Below are 12906 nucleotides of genomic sequence, written 5' to 3'. Positions count from 1 at the left end.
ACGAGAAAGTACCGGAAAACTCAAGTTCAGACATGTCAAGTGGAGCCAGGTGTCAATGTTTGAAGAAGAAGAGGAGCCCATCCTATGATTTCTACAGCAGCGAATTAGTTAACCCTTTCACCCCTCGCGGCGGTGTACTGAGAAGTTTGGGTATACTAATTGATTAATTGATTAATCGATCCTCGAATTTAACCGTGATTTGCGGAATTAATCTGCGAATCAAACCGCGACCTGCGAATTAATTAACCCCTTCACTCACCCCCTCGCGGGGTGGATTGACTAGTTCCACCGAGAAGGTCCTTTGTAACGCAAAACCGCAAATGAAATTGATTAACCAGCGAATTAAATAACCCTTTCATCACTTTGACGGAAAAAATCGCGAATTAATTAATTAAACCGCGAATTAAACTGCAACCACGCGAATTAAACCGCGAATTAAACTGCTACCGCGCGAATTAATTAACCCTTTCATCACTTCGAGGGAAAAAATCGCGAATTAATTAATCAAACCGCGAATTAAACCGTGAATTAATTAACCCTTTCATCACTCCGAGGGAAAAACCGCGAATTCATTAATCAAACCGCGAATCAAACCGCGAATTAATTAACCCCTTCGTCACTTCGAAGAAAAAAATCGCGAATTAATTAATCAAGCCGCGAATCAAACCGCGAATTAAACCGCGACCCCGCGAATCAAACCGCGAATTGAACCGCGACCCCGCGAATTAATCAACCACCCACCCACCCACTTTCATCTGACCCCCCTACTGGGCCCCAACGACCAGGTCGACGCCAAAAACGTTGCGCCAGAACCGGCATTACTACACTACTCTAATGTTCCTGCAGTCATTAGTTCCTGGATTGAAAGAAGAGAAAGAAGTGGAGAAGAAGAAGAAAAAGAACGAAGAACAGACGGATCGAGACCGTCGCAGAGAGCGACAAGGAAGACGAGGGAGCGATAAGGGGAGAGGTAGCCAGTGCAGAGGCGAGAAGCGATCCAAGGAAGAAAAGAACATCACAAAGCCAGAGAAAGAAGAATAATACCACTGAATATTTTAATGCTCTATCAACTCGTTCACGTGTTTAGGAACAAAAAATAAGAATTCTGAGCATATTTCACATCTGTTCCAGTGTATTTACTTTGTTTTGCTTCAGAAATGCTTATAATAAATAAAGAATAAATACTTGTTTTATTACTACTCTTTCCAAATGAGTGTCTCAGACGGAAATGTTATTGCTGAATTCAGGTATGAGTACATAAAGTAAAAGAAAAGATGTTGAATAAATTTTTGGTAAATTATTACTTTGGGGTTTTTGAATGTGAAAAATCAATTCTACTTGACTGCGTTTAATCAATGTGAGTTGATCGCAAGACAACTGGAGCGAGTTACTTAGTGAAAAATAATGGTTGATGTTACAAGTTTTGTATCAATCGCGGTGGTAATCACACACTGATTGAAGAAATGCTAAAATAATTCTCTTGAGACAAGAGATTATTTCCCAACAGCTCAGATCTCTAATTAACTCTCTCCATTGACAAAAGCTAGTTCAACTGAGCTTGATGAATCTCAGACGAGTGGAATATGTCGCTTTGTGAAACGCTTCTACTCTGATATCCTCAAACAGTTCTATCGATTTTTGTTTTATTTATTTGCCATGACTCTTTCTTTCCAAATTTTATTACTTAGCGTCGATGCATGTCTATAAAATTGAACAAATCTATGAAATATATGAGAACAAATTCTCTGAAAAATCAAATCAAGAACATCGTAATTTCTATCTAGGTCAAGTCGGAACAGCCAGTGGTATTGTGGGATTCCCCAAGGAGTTGGGAGGGAATACTGCATGGGTCCTGCGATTTTTTAACGACCTATTTGACTCTGTTAATAGCAGAGCTGAAGTTGATGGACCGCCATTCCGGAACCCCGTAACTGATGACAGCCCTCATCACGAATTGTGGCAAGAAGCGAAACGCATTTTGCATCAAATGCGTTTTGTCACTCGTGATATGAAACCTGTGAACAACGTCCCAGCTCTCGGAAATTGGATTCTTACGATCAAAGGGTTTGAGATGCTCTGGCTGCTTTTGAAAATCAAGGGATTCGATCTTTTACAGGCAAGATTAATCAACCAAGATGTCCTCGAACATCTGTTTGGCTTATTGCGATCAATCGGAATACGAAACATCACACCATCATGCTGGCAGTTTGGAGGCGATTTCAAATCAATCTTAATCACAAATATAAGTGCAAAAGTGTCAGCAGTCGCTAATTGCGAGGACATTTGCACTGGCGAATTATTGTTCTCCCTCGAGGATTATTTTGATGCTGATGTCGAGTTCCCACCAACCATGCAGAAAGACCCAGAAAATGAGAATCCATTGATAAATGACCCCAATGTCCCTGATAAAACCAATGGCAATGGCACTCCGACGATTGCAAGCTTTCCAATGAATCACGTCTCTGATACTATCTTTAAAAAATTAACTCTGAACTGCGAAGGCTGCAAGATATCTTTCGTTCGACCGACTCACTCTTCAAGAAAGGACTCATTATTCGATGAAGCTCATGCAAACATGGAAAATTATTTAATGAAAATCATATCGTCTGTGTGCCATTTCGAGAATATCAGTGAAGTTTTACTACGGAAACTCAACGAAAAAGTATTGAGCACTTGGGTTTTATGTGCCAAACATGCAGATGACGTCCATCAGGCAGCAATGAAATTGATCATTCAGGAATTTTTAATTCACTTCTGTACAACGATTAACAGAATCCTGACGGGGAAATCAAGAGAGACGTACAAGTGTTCGATTCTGATGAAAGCGCTCAAGAGATATGATGATTACCACAAACAACCGAAGAAAAAGTAAGAAAATGATAAAAACATTATTTGTTATCAATAAATTTATATCAATCAATGTCATCAATGAAGGTAAAGGACTTGAGAACCTACGAGCTCAGAAGAAAAACGCCCATTATCAATTTTTTTTCATCGGTTACGTGTAATTCGGACATTACCTGGCTGAAATAGATTGGTAACCAGTGTATTCGAGACGAAATTCCCTTGGCTTTTGCCTGAGATAGCCTTCACTTTACCTCTTCAGGTTCTCAAAATATTAAAGAAAAACCGAAAAAGGGAATTGAATGAATTACGTAATCCCCAAATTTTGTTTGTTTTTTTTCTCAGGCTACAGTCGGCAGATGGAATCATTCCACTGATTATATATAGAAAGTGCACACTATATTATATTCATCCAGAACCGGGGAATATTTTTATTGGAATTAATCACGGATTTTTATGATTGTAGAATCACTGTTTATTCCTTATTCATTCGTAAAATGGTAAAGAAAACATTGTTCGCATAATAATATAAAAATTATCATCTTCTCCTTTAGGTACAGAATATCATCGCCATCTTGATTGAATGAAGATGACAATGACAAAGTAATCATTATAATATCAATTACGTAATGAAAGGAGTGGATTTGCCTGTGCACTAGTTCGTGGTGAATACAGTTGAATCTAAGGAAAATAGACAAAATTTCTTGGAGACCTTTTCCATAGAATTAAATGAGATTTCTCAGAAAGATACAAATAGAACAATTCGCTATTTCTATGAAATTTCTAGTTATTTATGAACAACTTGGAATTTTAATTAAGTAGTTTTACATCTTCTCTTCACTTTAATGATCACAATTCCTCAATCAGTTGTTTATTCATATGATATGATTTTTGGGGGTTTAGTTTGAAGACTAGGAGACTATATTACCAATTGGCGAGACACTACCAGGTGATAGGTAACGCCACTGTCCGAAGTAACCACCAGCTTGAAGATTATGTCAGACATTTCGAGTTCGTGGAGATATCACAAGTTAAATTGGATATTCAATGATTTTATAATTTATTCTACTTCTTTTCTTATTTTGTAAAACATGTCACCCGATCTTTCATGAGAAAATTTCATCTATTCGTTATTAAAAAAATTAATTTATTACTTGCGTTTATTTTTGTGTAATTAATGCCTAAACGAAAATACTCGAAAATGATGAACGACGACATAACAGCAATTATATTTGTTCAATTCCAACAAATGGGTTTTTTATTGAAAATCGTCTCCAATATCATGTCATAGACATCGGTAACAATACCCATTCAGCACAGTAATCATCACAATCCCCAGGTATGGGCCCGTTCGGAACCGGTTCTTCGATTACATAAACTACAGATCCTGGCTCCAGATCATCGTCTCAGTTGGGTCGGAGAAAACAAACAATTTCCTCTGCTGTGGTATTTCTGCAACTAGAAAATAGTCTGATAATGGGCGAATTTGTTCTCTGAATGATGTTGTTCATTACCTTTCGAATTAAATCACTTCTATTTATTGTAGAAACGGAATATATTCTCCATCAATTTTTGTCGGTAATGAATGGCACTTACTCGGTTATGCGAACGGCTGGATAAATTAAGATCAAACAATTCCTCGATTTATACCAGTCTATCGATCCATCATCATATCCGTCAAATTTTCCCCCGTCTGCTTCCTGTGTCTGAGGATACTTTCTTCCTCCCTCTCAACATCTCCCCACATGCCATTCAATTTATAGAGTTTCACACAGTAACAAGGTGAATTGTCGAAGATTAGCAAACTCACAGGGGAAGAAACCCAGTGGATGGCTTCCTCGATGTATCAACATTCTCTCGACCATTATATCTGGGTTCAAGAACTTCAAACACTTCAGTTGTTCCACTAGACAGAAGGAATAATTAAATTCAACATAAATGATTCATGACGGAGAATTTTACTGAATGAATAAGGTGGTACTAATTCATATAGGAACAGGGTGGATATACTGATTGGTTCATTTGATTTGATGTAGTATTGTATGATACCATTGGGGATTTTATAGGCTACATAGACTGACAATTATAATTTTTGATTTGAGATATGCCACTATAGCCACTTTAAAATGAAAATAAGAGTTGTAGATAGACGATACTTACCTAATTTTGCAGTAGATAGATGTTTTCATCCAATTTTCATTGAATAACCTCGAATAAACGGAACTTTTCAGTGAATTACTGACGTTTTGGCAATTCAAATATTTTATCATCTAATTTCCATCCCAATCACATGCATTATCACAATAAATTCCTAAATTCTTGATGGAAAGTAATTGAAAGGAATTGATAATTCAGGTTACACATGTGTCTGGTATTTTGACATATTGTATTTCCCTCTCTCTAAATACCACGTGTACCGACAACACTAGCGCGCCAGGCGGGGATGGGAAGAACTATCATTCATGTTTCATCCATTATATGGGAGTTGGACCCCCCTGCTAAACGTTCAGTGTTTTTTGCGGAGACTTACAGTTTCAAAATAAATCATCGACTACAAATATTTTTTTAGTTGGTGAAGTGATAATAAATTTATGTAGAACGAAAATTGTAGAAAGATTGAATTCTTTGCTTCGATTACACATCGATCATGGCGGAAGGTTCGTTCAAACATTCTGAAAAATATAATTTTAACCTCAAAATCAACTTTGCACTGGTTTTGTTATGGTAATAAATTAACTTGATTTCGCTCACAAAATTACAGGCTCGAACGGAATTCCCCAATGCTATTAGAAATGTGAAGATTTTGAGTGCACAATAACTGTATCATTAACTCAGCCAGTGTCAACTCTCGCCCTTAATGAGCTTAAAAAAATGAGAAAAAAATCAGGCCCGGTCGCGCGCTTCGCGCGCTCCCTCTTTAGGGTATGACCGGTAGGGGTTGGTGGAATTGGATGTGACCCATTACGGGTCGCACCAATAACTTCCCGACCATTTGTTTTTTCTTTCATTAATTTTTTTATTATGTATTTATTCAATCTTTTTCTCACATTTCTCCGAGGAAATACCCATAGAAGACAAGAAAATCCGTGCGCATGCTCGCACTCACACACACTCCCATGCACACACATCGCCGTATTCGGCATCGAGAAAAGATGTAATTTATCAGAAAAGTAAAATTGTTTCTTGAATGTATATCGATTTCGAAAAAAGCTAGTGAACTGCTGATTAAATGTCTTCCAGTATTCCATGATTTGTGCGTTATATCAAGATTTATCGTTTCTAACAAAAAAAACTTGAAATCGCATCGTTATGCACAGAGAAATGGTCTCATTTACAAAAAAACGCCAATTTTCGACTTTTTCCAAATGTTTTTTGGAAAAAACTGGAGAAACGCTGATANGAAACGCTGAGACGATCGTCTCCATAATCTAATCAGGTTCAAGTCACATGAAAATACAGCGATTAAAAAAAAAAAAGTCAAATCGCATCGTTTGTTCAGGAGGAATCGTGGCACAAAATTTTTGTCACAGACGTACGCACACACATACACACATCCACACATACAGACAGGTACCTGAAAAGGGTCAGAAGTGGTTCCAAAGGTCATGAAACGTGGAGAAATGCTTAAATTTCCACATTCGATTTTCGGGGTCATTACAATAACTTCCTCCCTTCGGGTCGGGAAGTTAATAATACGACACGCAGCCAGGAAAATTAAACGTTTTCTGATTGTTCTTGGAAAAAGACCTTGTATTTGTCGTATACTTCCAATCGGATTGCGGTGTTTCACAAATTATCAACACAATATAATTCGCTGTCATGGGGGGAGAAAGGGGGAGGAGGAGGTAACCGGTCTGAAAAACTACAGATTTCGTGGAATCGTGTTTCCATAAAACCTCCAAGGGTTACAATGAATACGGATCTAACTAGTTGTCCTAAGACTCTTGCTCCTGCAACATCATCCCTCATTCTCTGTTCAGTGTGTTAAATTTCCTCTAGAAATTGACTGAATCGTTATTCTCCTTCAGATGTTCGTCAGTTTGGATCGAGGAATGTAATCTGTCTGTCTGTAATATCTCAGTGGAGAAGTTATAAAATAGGAGGAGTTTATTTTTATTTTTCAATGGATAATAAATTATCATATTCGTGAGTAGATTTATGAAAGAATGTGTACATACAGTCGTTGTTGTGGACATGTTGAACGCTAAATATTGAGTCACTACATGTTTATCTGAAATCACTCCTTTCTGAGATAAACGGACCATTTATGAAAATGTCGGAATAGATTCAATGGTCTTCATTACTAATTACATATTGATGGCTTCATTAATCTAATATTAATCTATCGATAGGACTGATCAACTCATTTTTTTCATAAGATGCCCCATGCCGAGAGATGTGCTAGTCCAATGCGCGCCCCTGGAGAGAGAAGTCACGTTGGAAAAGGTCTACGTGTAATTTCGGAATCGTAATGGAAAAAATTTCCATAGTTGCCGGCGAATGCACGATTGTGTATCAATTGTACAAAGAAAGCTGCCACTTATATTCCTAGCCCATTACCCCACAATTTTCATCCACACATCGAAGTCTTCCCTCCGATATCTGATTAAACAGTGACTGGAGGCTCCGACGATTCTTCCGGGTACTCTTCAAATCTTACACCATTCGTGGCGGACATTTCTATCGGTAACATCATAAACAGTTAATTGAGATCTGGTAATTCTTCCCGTTCAGTTGATCCTAATAATAATGGATTCAACGAAGCGTTCGATGACCCAATGGAAATTGACGATTTCTCAGTAGACGAAGATTCAGATAATGAAGTGAGCAGGAGAACAGTAGAACATTCACAGTCTCCTCGAGAAGTTGAGCTGGAAGAAAGTTGAATGGCCTGAAAGAAAAATTTAAGAGCACGGAGAGATATGCTGAACGTCTACAAATTTTGACAGTCGCTCCATTGTCATGGAATACTTGGAAAGTGAGTGAAGAATTTGGAACCATGAGACACATGGCTCAGAGAGCGAAAAAAATGAGAGAAAAGAGAGGAGTATTGGCTTCGGCCGTCGCGAAAGCAAGAAAATCATTACCCGATGAAACTATTGATAAACTTCACACGTTTTACGAGAATAACAGTCGAATTATGCCACGAATCAAAGATAAAGTATTCGTTAGAATCAACGACGAGAAGAAATTATGCAGTAAAGGCTGGTACTCGAAAATTTGGCAGATCTGCATCAATAATATGAAACTTCTCATCCGGAATCTCCTGTGGAGTTCAGTAAGTTTGCGGGGTTGAGACCGAAACATTGTGTATTGGCAGGACCGAGTGGTACACACGTTGTCTGCATCTGTACGCACCACCAAAACTGCAAATTGATGTTGGATGCCATCAATATTTCCACTCTCACAGAAGATTCAATTTCTCCTCTTACGAACTACAAAGATTGTCTCGCGAAGCTTATGTGTTCCAATCCAATTCCTGCTTGATGCCATTTAGATGAATGCCAAAACTGTCGGGGACTTGCTGTGCTATCACTTGAATTGAAAAAATTACTTTGTAACTATGCTATGATTGAAACTGTCAATTTCAAAACGTGGCAAACTGTGGATAGAGCAATATTGCAGAGTCAGAAACTCCCACCAAGTGAATTCATTGATTTACTTTGTGACCGATTGAAAGCGTTGAAATCTCAACATTGTATTGCCACTGAGCAAACAGCCTATGTGAAAGAGCGAAAAGAGAATTTAGTTGATGGAGAAATTCGGGTTCAGTGTGATTTCTCCGAGAATTATTCCGTTGTTTCTCAGGACGCAGCTAAATCATTTCATTATAATAATGACCATTGCACTTTACATCCAGTGGTCTATTATTATCGTCAGGGGAGTGATATTCGCCATCGAAGTTTAGTCCTTCTAGCTGATAGTCTTGTCCACGATACTGCTGCGGTTTACGTGATGCAAAAGATTTTGATAGAGCACATAAGACAAGTGTGTGAGGTGGCGACAAAATTGATTTATGTTACCGATGGAGCTGCACAACATTATAAGAATCGGTAACAAATCGCAAATTTTGTGTCCCACAAGGATGATTTTGGAATTGAAGCGGAAGCTCATTATCATGCGACAGCACATGGTAAAACTGCATGTAATGGAGTAAGCGCAGTTTTGAAGAGGGGAGCGAGGCGAAGGAGTCTGCAGATAACTCAAGGGAAACCTATTCTCATATCTAGTGGTCTATTTCACTGGGTGAAAGATCACTTCAAAGATCTTGATGTATTTTTTTATAGCAAAGAAGAACACAAATTTATCCAGGACAGCTGAAAACAAAGATTCAACAGTGTGAAGGCCATTCCAGCCATCCAAAACAATCATTGCTTTATCCCTGGAAAAGATGGACAATTATTCATTAAAAGATATTCAGCAGCTACTAGTGGAGAAGTTTTTCCAAAGAAGAGACGACGAAAGCATCAACTAATGTATACCTAGAGATCTGACAAGAAAATCGAAGATTTTTAAGTCGTTTTTTCTTTCTCAAAATCGATGTTCTTTAATTTAAGTGGTATTAAAACTATTATATTCTACTTATTTCAATTTGAGAATGGAGTTACGTTATCCATTGAGAAAAAATGTATGATACAGGAGTAAGTGGTGATTTTCATATGTGATTTTCACAATTATAGCCGGTAATGTCAAAAAAGAAGAATTTTTTATGGAAAAATTTTTTTTTCTCATGTCTATATCGATATCATATTTCAAAATATTCCGAAAAAATTGGAAATTATTATTATCTATCGAGAAAAACAGAATTAATTGATTTTCGACTTGCCCCTCCGTAACAGTGGAATTTGAAAAATTCAAACCTCTGAAAATGGGTTATTACTTGCCCTCGCACTACTAGTGTATTTTTTTCGTATAGTACATGAAAAAACGAAAAAAAAACGTTTTTTATTTATTAAAATCCGTCAATTTGTTCACGAGGTATGATTGTTAAAAAATTTAAGCTTTTGACACATGTTGTAGACAAGCAATTTATGTTAAAAAAACAAAAATTTAGGGAAAGCATGTACTTATCTAGTACTTGACTGCGAGCATGTCAATTCAGGATTCTGAGAACCCGAAAAATTCAGAGTCGCTGAGTTGAAATGGAATGTCCCATATATATTCGCATATATTTTTTTTCCGTGCGGGATGGGGTCATATGACGATCGCATGGGGTTATACGGGAGTCATATGGAGATCATATGTGGCAATATGAGAGTCATATGGGGTTATATAAAGTGATATTGGTTCATATGAGCTTCATATAGGGGCTGTATGAGGTCATATCGGAGTAATTATACGGGGATCACACGGGTCATATTGGCGTCACATAGGGTCATATTTACTCATATGGGGTAATTATGGACGTCATATGGAGTCATATATAGGCGTTAAATGAGAGTCATATGTAGTCGTATGGTGTTATGGGGTCATACAAGCATCGCATCAGCTCATACAAGAGTCATACGGGATTATATGGAGTGATATGCAGTCATGTGGGCTTATGGTATAAATAGGGTCATGTGGGGCCACATAGACGTCACATGGAGCCAGATGGGATCATATGGGGGTTATATGGCATCATAAAAGGGTAATATAGGGATCATAGGCCAGTCATATGGGTGTCACTATTGAAAACAATAAAAAGTAAGAGTAATAAATTTCAACAATAGAGAATGCGTTCGGACGCATATTGCTAATTTGTTAGCAACATAAACTATATCCATATACAGAAAATGCGATTATCCACTTGTTTAATTTGGGGTACGATAGTGTACGCATAACAGAATTCTTTTCCTTCAAGTTCATGTTCATCAACAGAAGAGTTCATTGTAACGATTTCCTATACATTTTTTTTAGAATTTTCGTTATTCATCAAATTAATTTTGTTTTTCAAATATCGCGATAACGAGCAGTCCTACCAAAAAATGTCAAAAGACCTTGTTCGAAATGCAGCTAAAATCTCCATATTGTTCACGGTCAACTACCTCGGCCATCTCCGAAAATCTCCGTGACCCTTCGAGTCAACGGACACAGGTCAGCGCGGCACCTGGTAGAGAAAAACGTACGGTAGCATTTCGAAAATCAGTGAGTTCATATCGAGTAGTAGTTCAGTTGTATTACGGTATCGTTTCTATAATGATATAATGGAGTCAAGCTAATAGCATTCAACATTTAATACTTTCGTTCAGTACATCACCACAATAATTAGTTCAGTTCAATTAACTTCAGTGAATCAACTTAATCCAATTTAAAGACTGCCAACAGTTATAATTGTACCAAAGATTATATTTTTATAATTCGTCTCAACATACTTTTTTCCAGCATTTCCCTCCACATTTGCACCCACATCCACCTTAACTCCAATTCCTCACCAAACAGACCTTTATTGTAGAGGATTAAATTTCCGATGAAAGATGACTTCTTGTATTTTCCGGTAAAATCGATAGTCATTGAGATATTTTGATATTCTTGTTTTTCGTTGGTCATTTGTACATTTTTTTATATACAGGGTGTCCCTTCTGAAACAAAGCAGCCAAATACCTCCTAAGGCAGGCAAGTCACAAAAAAATGTTCGAAACATAAGTTGTAGAGTTCCCAGGGAGACATTCAATGCATGCATTATTTTGAGCTTTCAGGATTATGTTTGCGAACTCCAAGCACAAAGTCCTTTTTTTAAATGGCAACCGCATTTTTCTCCTCAATGAAACTTGTTCTTCTTGATGAATTGTTTTCAGATACCTCATTACTCACGTGATTTCCTTTAATTTTACTCGAAAACTGCCACAAAAACGAGTTCTGTTGTCAATTTGAATATTCATACATCCTTGACGCGCCTTGGTGTAGGTAATTGTATCAGGGAGCAACGTATCAGGGAGGCTAATGCAAGCCTCACGCATTACTCCACAAGTTCTTCAAAGGGTTGTTGAAAATTTCCGCCGTCGAATTCTGTTGTGCCTGCAAGTTAACGGTGGGAACACTGAACATCCGTAAACGCTCATGAACTTCCACACATATTCGTGCTACTTTTTTTTTTTTTTTTAGCACAAAAGATACGAAGCAGACGTTACCTCCACGTGGTGCATTCTGGGTCACGAATACATTGTGGCATCTTTCGAGTAAAATTAGGTCAAATTACATGAATGATGAGGTATTTGAAAATAATTCATCAAGAAGACCAAGTTTCTTTGGGATGAAAAATGCGGTTGCCATTAAAAAAAGTACTTTGTGCTTGCAGCTTGCAAGCATAATCATGCAAGCTCAAAATAATGCATGCATCGAAAGTCCCCCTCGAAACCCTACAACCTGTTTTTCGAACATTTTTTGTTACTTGCCCGCCTTAGGAGATAATTGGCTGCTTTGTTTCAGATGAAACACCCTGCATATCATTTTTCTTAAAAGCTGTATAAACCTCGAGGTTTCGTGGTAATGAATAAGAAAAAAATTCTTGTTTAAAAAATTGAAAACTGCAAGTGTTTAGGGATTTTATCTGTTTAACTTGCAAGATATCAATTGTGGAAGAAAATGCTAAATGACATTTCTTATAGGAAATTGAATTCCCTACAAAAAATGCCTTCTGGCATATTTGCTCAAGTATTGGATGTTGAGTGGATTATGTGACCAGGACTGCAGCGATAGTTTATCAGTAACAGGTGTAAATTAATAAAATATATCTACACGTTATACAGGGTGTTTCAGAAGTACATGTACATCTGAACACCCTAGGATCAGGGGGTGATTCTGAGCAGTAAAGTCCTCTTGCACTTTTTGAACAGACTCACCCCTAAAAAGTTATTGGCAATTAAGGGTAGGCCAATGGGGAGTAATTTTTAAGCGGGCGCACATCCATGTGATATGCAGCATATGTGTGTGTGCCCGCCCCACCATTCTACGAGACAAAAGAGTGCAACGATATTGCTCTCTCTCTCTCTCTCTCTCTCTCTCTCTCTCTCTCTCTCTCTCTCTCTTCGCTGGAATGACGAAGAGGGGAGAATGAATGGGGGAACGTAATTCCCCCTCCAC

General features: G+C 37.7%; 1 protein-coding gene across 2 annotated transcripts in view; it reads left to right on the top strand.

Moving 5' to 3' along the window:
- Positions 1–12906, top strand: part of LOC107044230 (peptide transporter family 1) — a 90957-nt gene that overhangs the window by 10198 nt on the left and 67853 nt on the right. Inside the window, exon 1 of one of the 2 annotated variants that reach the window (XM_015266038.1) lies at positions 9300–9320. The exons of the other annotated variant lie outside the window; for it this stretch is intronic. The gene's annotated coding sequence lies outside the window, so the exon portion shown is untranslated. Of the gene's footprint in view, positions 1–9299; positions 9321–12906 lie in introns of those variants that run through there. 2 annotated transcript variants of the gene reach the window in all.

The sequence above is a fragment of the Diachasma alloeum genome, unplaced genomic scaffold (assembly GCF_001412515.2).
Source record: "Diachasma alloeum isolate Michigan unplaced genomic scaffold, Dall2.0 Dall_scaffold_00691, whole genome shotgun sequence".
In the NCBI taxonomy this organism is placed as follows: Eukaryota; Metazoa; Arthropoda; class Insecta; order Hymenoptera; family Braconidae; genus Diachasma; species Diachasma alloeum.
The sequence above is the reverse complement of the archived record's forward strand: the minus strand, read 5'-3'. Positions and strand labels throughout refer to the sequence as shown.